We start from the raw sequence: 6940 nt of genomic DNA, 5'->3' as shown, positions 1-6940 counted from the left end.
CCGCGCCCGGCCAATTTTTGTATTTTTAGTAGAGACAGGGTTTTACCATGTTGGCCAGGCTGGTCTCGAACTTCTGACCTCAAGTGACTCACCCGCCTTGGCCTCCCAAAGTGCTGGGATTACAGGCGTGAGCCACCGTGCCCGGCCTTGCTATTGTTATGATTAACCACTTGTGGCCCACTATCACTCACCTCCCTACTGCCAGCCATGACAGAGCATGAGGAATGTCATGCCCAGGGCCACTATACAAGTCAGCAAACCCCTTCTAAGAAGGGTCTGCCCACCTTCTAGAAGGCCTAAAGGGCCAGGGCCCTGGGGGAGTCCCAGTGAGGGGAGTGGGGTTACCTGGTGCCTAGGGACTGAGGGAACAACCCTAAGCTGGTACATGCCCCACCATCAGCCCAGCTGCCTGCCTGAAGACCACAGAGGCCAAGGGGACATGCAGCTCCCTGGGAATCCAAGGAGCACGGTAGGGGAGGGCCATCAGAGGGCACTCACATGTCCAGCCTGTGGCGTTGGTGCTGCTGCTCTGATCCGGCCCCTGCAGGGTGGCCAGCTGCACCAGGAACTCGGTGCCCGGAGACAGCTAGGCCCAGGAGAAGTTCTGGACCTCTGCAACCAGAGTCTCCTCCCTTTCCAGAGTCAGAGGCCTCAGGCTATAAAGCTGCACCTGGAAGTCCTCCCTACCCACTGATGGGGGACTCCAGGAAGCCCTCAGGGCAGGAGGCTGGATGGCAAGGTTCAGGCTCAAGTTGGCAGGAGGAGCAGGGACTGGAGGAAGGACAAGGAAGAAATAGATGTGGAGTCACCCGAATCCCCTGCCTCTCCCTCCATGAGCTACACCCATCTCCTCAGTCCCCAGGCAAGCTCCCAGCACTCCCCACCTAAAACCCCCGCTTCCACAGGGCTCAAAGGCCACACTCCTTTCCTTCCCAGGAAACCCTCTTAGACAGATGCTTGCCCAGACACCTGCTGCCCCGCTTCCTCCCTGTCTGCCCTTTGAGGGCATGGTGCCAACCCTCACACCTCTTAGGGCCCCAGTCTCCAGCTCACCTGCTGACGTTCAGTTCCGGTTCAGTCTGTCTCTGGCCTGTGGACCTTGGTGCATGCTTAGCCTCCTGCTAAGGTTCTCTCTACCCATCCTCCCCAGCCCCAGCAGATGCCCCTGGGCAGGACCCCACCCTGTCCCCCACCAGCTTGCTCTCACTCAGCTCACTCTTCTCCAGGAAACCTCCTCTGACTTTTTAAGCAGATGTCCCTTCTGTGAGTCCTAAAAGATTAGACTGAACCACATAAAATTCCTGAGGTGCAGCCATTTTAACCAATAGGAATGCAGTTTCATAGAGTTCAAGCTAATACATTATGCACATTCCAATTAGTGCATTAACAGGTATTATGACATACAAAGTAAGCCATCTGCTTACTTGTCTTCCTGAGGCACTGAGGACTATTCATCACTTTGGCCTCAGCAACTGGTTTCATGCCAAGAAAAAGAGTCATTCATTAAATAATTGTGGGATAGATGGATGGATGGTGGATGGATAGATGGATGGATGGACGGTGGATAGATGGTGGGTATATAGCTAACCAGATGGAAGGAGGTAGAAATTGCTTGCAGATACATTCATGAAAGGTCTCATCTTGTACTCATGGCCTTCTGAGTCAAGAATATGGCACATGAGGCTGGGCGCAGTAGCTCATGCCTGTAATCCCAGCACTTTGGGAGGCCGAGGTGGGCAGATCATGAGGCCAGGAGTTCAAGACCAGCCTGGCCAACATGGTGAAACCCCGTCTCTACTAAAAATACAAAAATTAGCCAGGTGTGGTAGCAGGCACCTATAACCCCAGCTACCTGGGAGGCTGAGGCAGAAGAACTCCTTGAACCCTGGAAGTGGAGGTTGCAGTGAGCCGAGATCACGCCACTGCACTCCAGCCTGGATGACAGAGCAAGACTCCATCTTGGGGAAAAAAAAAAATATATGGCACACAGTTCAGCCACAGTGGCTCACGCCTGTAATCCCAGCACTTTGGGAGGCCAAGGTGAACAGACTGTTTGAGGTCAGAAGTTCAAGACCAGCCTAGCCAACATGGTGAAACTCCATCTCTACTAAAAAAAATAAAATAAAAATACAAAAATTAGCCAGGCAAGGTGGCAGGCACCTGTAATTCCAGCTACTCAGGAGGTTGAGGCAGGAGAATCACTTGAACTCAGGGGTTGAAGGTTACAATGTGCTGAGATCCCGCCACTGCACTCCAGCCTGGGTGACACAGCGAGATTCATCTCAAAAAAAGAAAAAAAAAAAAGAATATGGCACATAGAAGTGCAGAGTAGAGGATGCCAGTCCCCCAGTCCACCACCTGGGGCTGGCCTCCCACAGGCTGCAGCCAGGAACTCACAAGTACAGGTGTGGATCTTCTGAATGCTGGAGTTAAGGTTCCCCGCCCAGGCCCACACTGACACGGCACAGCAGGAGCTGGGCACCAGACTCCTCAAAGTCAGGCTGGAATTGTCCGGGCCCAAGTCAACAAGACTGCCCGGTGACCTCTGGCTGCCCTCCTAGTGCCAAGCGACCCTGTAGCCTTCCCGCTGTCCTGGTGCTGGGGCCCAGTCAATGGCCAGGTCAGAGGGGCTGCCCCTGCTGATAACCTCCAGTAACTGTGGTGCCATGGGACCTGAAGAGAAAGGTAATTTGGTGAGGGGTCCATATACCGCCTGCAGCCCTTTGGTGCCCCCTGCCCAGCTCTTCTGAGCCTCTCCCCTGCTCTGACCTCCTTCCCCTGGCAAGGCCTTCCAGCTGCAGGGCCAGGGAACACAGTGGCTGGTACTCACTTGTGCGGCCCGTGAGGCTCTGGGTGATGATTACCAGAGATGAGGCAATGTCCACACAGAAGCGGGCCCCAGGCACCAGCCCATAGAAGGTGATGTGGGTGGCACCAGGTGGCACAGAGGTGTTTCCAAGGAAGCCCAGGTTTCCCTCCATGTAGAGCAGGGCCCGTTTCCCGGGCTCCTTGGAGGCCTCCAGCCCATCCAGCTGCAGCTTGGCATCACTGCCTTGTCTGGACTGGGCTGCGGAATCTGGAGGTAAGACAGGCCCCCGAGAGTGAGGCCCCACCTGCCTCTGGACGCAGACACCCCTGGGCAGGATCCTGCCCTGCTCCCCACCAGCAGGGACTCACCATCCAGCCAGGCACTGGCCTGGGTCCAGGCACCATAGGGCCCCGCTGGGACCTTCAGCTCCAGAGCATAGTGCCCAGTGGGCAGGGGCCCCGGGAATGTGACACTGTAGGCTTCAGGGCCCACGGTGATATTCTTCTCCACTGGCCCACTTAACTTCAGCAGGAAGCCATCCTGGGCAACTGGCCCTACCTTCCTGCTTGCCCAGAGCTTGGTGGGTAGGGGAGTCAATACCAGGTCGAGGGGGGCAGAGGGATCTGTGAAGAAAAGAAAGAAATATGTGCAGGAAGACCTAAACACTGGAGGGGAGAAATCCCACGGGTTCTGTGCTGGCTTCTTTCTCTACGCACTGGGCCATGCCTTGTCCCAGTGTTAGCAGCCACCACTTGCCACATTCTGAATGAACACCGGGATCTGGCTGTTACCATCTGGCCATGGAAAATAACAGAAATATACACATCAAGTGATTAAATGTGCACCTGCCAGCATGGTTCTGAACACTACATGTAGAAACCAACACAGAAAGAGGGTAAACACTTGTCCAGAGATGCATAGCCAACGGGTGGCAGAAGCAAAACTCAGAACACGGCAGTCTGGTTTGTCTGCCTTTAACCACTGCACAACGGGGCCTCTCTAAGTAAAAACTCAGTGAAGCCATGGCAAAGCCAACATGGGCTCTGCAGGCATCCAACCCAGGTTCAGGTCAGCTCACCCATGCACAGGCTACGCGGGAAATGCTGGGTTTCCTCTCTCTGAACCTCCGCTCCCTCTGCCATAAAATGGGGCTAATATGACTTACATAGGGCTGTTCTGAGGATTCAACGAAACCATACACAGAAGGTGCTTAGCACAGGCTGGGTGCAGTGGTGCACACCTGTAATCCCAGCACTTTGGGAGGCCGAGGCGGGCAGATCACGAGGTCAAGAGATTGAGACCATCCTGGCCAACATGGTGAAACCTCGTCTCTACTAAAAATACAAAAATTAGCCACACATGGTGGCGCGTGCCTGTAATCCCAGCTACTTGGGAGGCTGAGGCAGGAGAATCACTTGAACCCGGGAGGCAGAGGTTGCAGTTAACTGAGATTACACCACTGCACTCCAGCCTGGCAACAGAGCGAGACTTCATCTCAAAAAACAAAACAAAACAAAACAAAACAGAAAGTGCTTAGCACAGAGTCCAGCACACAGAAGGGTTCAATTGACAACTACTGTCACCACCATCATCCCCTCAGATAGGTGCCCACCACCAGCCAACTGGAGGTGCACTCCCTCTGAGCCTCCAAAGATGCCACCTCCCCTGCCAGTTGCATCCTGCCTACTTCACCCACGGAGAAGAGATGGGAAGTCTCGGCTGTGTCTCCTTTACCCCAAAAAGCACTCCCAGGTCCACTCTGTGGCATTGGGCCCCACTGCCTAATAGGGCCCAGCAGCAACACTGAATGTCAGCTCATGTGGGGTGCCCGGAAACAGGTGAAGAAAGGTGTGATGGGAAACTCCCCGTCTGACTACTGCAGTCAGGTTGGTGCCACCTAGGAGGTCTATAAGCACCATGTGGAGCCAGGCAGCCCCCCTTGGAGCCATTCCTAAAGGCTTGCAAGGCACTGGTACCCAGGGTATGCAGCACCAGGTGATCTAGAGACACAGGGGCTGGAGGAAGGATGGAGGGAACAAAGTCAGGCTCAAGAAAGACCCTTGGAGCAGGATGCTTGCAGGGACCCTGGCACTAGGGAGCACAAAAGCCCAGGCACACAGGGACACGGCTGCCGATGAGGCGCCGGACTTTCCACCATTCCCACCACTCCCAGATTGGCTGCCACCTGGGGCCTTGCCCAAGTGCCCACCTTACCTGTCCACTGATGGAGGCTGGTTTTTGCTTGGAGGTTGCTAGCCTAGGTGTTAACTTCCAAAATACACTCACTACCTGGCAAGAGGTCTCCAAAATTGTAGGACAGGGTGCCCGGGGGCATGAGATATTATGTGCCAATGTCTGGGATTCTAGGTGGTAGAGGAGAAAGCGATAGCCATCCTGCTCCCCGGGGGCTTCACCCCATGAGGCCTCCAGGCTGGATGGGCTTCCGGGGCTGTGGAGCTGCAGTCCATGGACAGTTGGCGGGGCTGCATCAGAGGGAGAGAGAGACACCAAGGTCAGTGCCACAGGGGCATCACCCCTCTGCCTGCTCCTAAATGGGTCACTGTACTAGACATGGTCTACAGAGAAGTTGCCCTCCCTGCCAGCACTCCAGGGCAGTCACCTCCTGCTCTAACCCCAGGCAACACCCCCACCCTCTCAGCCTGCAGGCCTTATACCAGTGCGAGCAGTGAGGGTGACAGTGACATTCTGCCCACAGGGTCGCAGGGCAGTCACTTCCAGCTGGTAGTGACTCCCTGGCACCAGATCCTGGAACTCAAAGCTGGATGCATTGGTGTGGGCCTGGAGCTGCTGCCCTTCAGGAGAGCTGAGGGGGCTCAGACGTGTGAGGCAGAGGGCATGGATGAATCCACCTGGTTCCGGGGCTGCCCAACTCAGAAAGAGGCTAGTAGGTCTCCCCTGGCTGGTGATGTTCATGTTCAGGGGTGGGCCTGGGGAAAATGAGGTGCTTTCAGAACCCACTAATAGCCTTTCTGCCTTAAAGAAGAATGGAAGGCCAAAAAAAAAGAAAAGAAAAGAAAAGCCAGGGTAGAGGCAGGGTCTGGTGTGGAAAATTGGCCCTACACCCCTGACTCTTCACCCCCAGAACTCTCTCCCCCGCTGAAGACACCTACCTGCACTCTCCCTGCCTGGACTCCTTTCCAGGGAGGGGCATGCTTCCTCCTGCAGGAAGAAGAAAGGGAACAGAGCATGGGGGAAATGGACAGAGGCCTCTGGGAAGGCTACTGGGGTGGTGGGGCAGGGCCAGGATCCAAGAGAAAGCTCTGTTGCTCTGTCTGACAGCCCCACACACAGCCAAGGGGCATCTCCTAGAGGCATGCCCACGGCGCATTATTCTCCAGGCAGGCTGGAGCAATCTGTTCTCACTCGCTGTGCCACATGCTGGCCCTGGTGGAAAAGGAGTAGACTCTCCTCGCCTAATGCAGACCAGCTGTGGGGCCCCGAGAAGGGCTGGGAGGCCTGGATGTGCCCTGGAGAGTGGGGACCCCACCCGCTGGCCTGCCCCCCATGCCCACCTTACCTCTGCCAAAAAACCCCGGAGCCAGAGCAGGGCAGCAAACAGGATTGGGGGCCTCATCCCGATAGCTACAGAGTAAAGTTGGGAGGCAGCAAAGGGAGAAACCAGTCCCCTGGCCCCCTTGCCTTGCTGGCTAGCAGACAAGCAGGCAGGCGGGCATGGGTGGGAAGAGCAGAGTTTCAAGCACAAGCAGGCAGCAGGCAGCAGGCAGCAAAAGCAAGGGGCTGCCTCTTACTCCCAGAGTCTGACCCCCCATCTCTCCAGCCTTGGCAAGGCTCTTGAAGGGAGAGAGGAGGAGACTGGCTCCAGGCCCAGAAGGTGGAAGGGGATTGTGACTCTCAGGCTGCAGAGAAGTCCATCTCTTCCTGATGCTATAGCAGGACAAGCCACAGACAAAACTCCTCAGACACCAGATTAAAGAAGGAAGAGGTTTATTCGGCTGGGAGTGTCAGCAGACTTGCGTCTTAAGAGCCGAGCTCCCTGAAAAAGAAATTCTTGGCCTTTTTAAAGGCTTACAACTCTAAGGAGTCCACGTGAGAGGGTCATGATAAATTGAGCAAGCGTGGGGAATGTGACTGGGGCTACATGCATCAGCT

At 55.5% G+C, this 6940-nt stretch overlaps 1 pseudogene; it reads right to left on the bottom strand.

Annotated features, from left to right (window-relative positions):
- LOC108545069 (receptor-type tyrosine-protein phosphatase V-like) overlaps positions 1 to 6934 on the bottom strand; it is a 22707-nt pseudogene extending 15773 nt beyond the window's left edge.
- Positions 6935 to 6940: the final 6 nt, after the last annotated feature.

The sequence above is a fragment of the Rhinopithecus bieti genome, unplaced genomic scaffold (assembly GCF_001698545.2).
Source record: "Rhinopithecus bieti isolate Rb0 unplaced genomic scaffold, ASM169854v2 scaffold_24392, whole genome shotgun sequence".
Lineage (NCBI taxonomy): Eukaryota > Metazoa > Chordata > Mammalia > Primates > Cercopithecidae > Rhinopithecus > Rhinopithecus bieti.
This window is presented reverse-complemented; position numbering and strand designations above follow the sequence as displayed.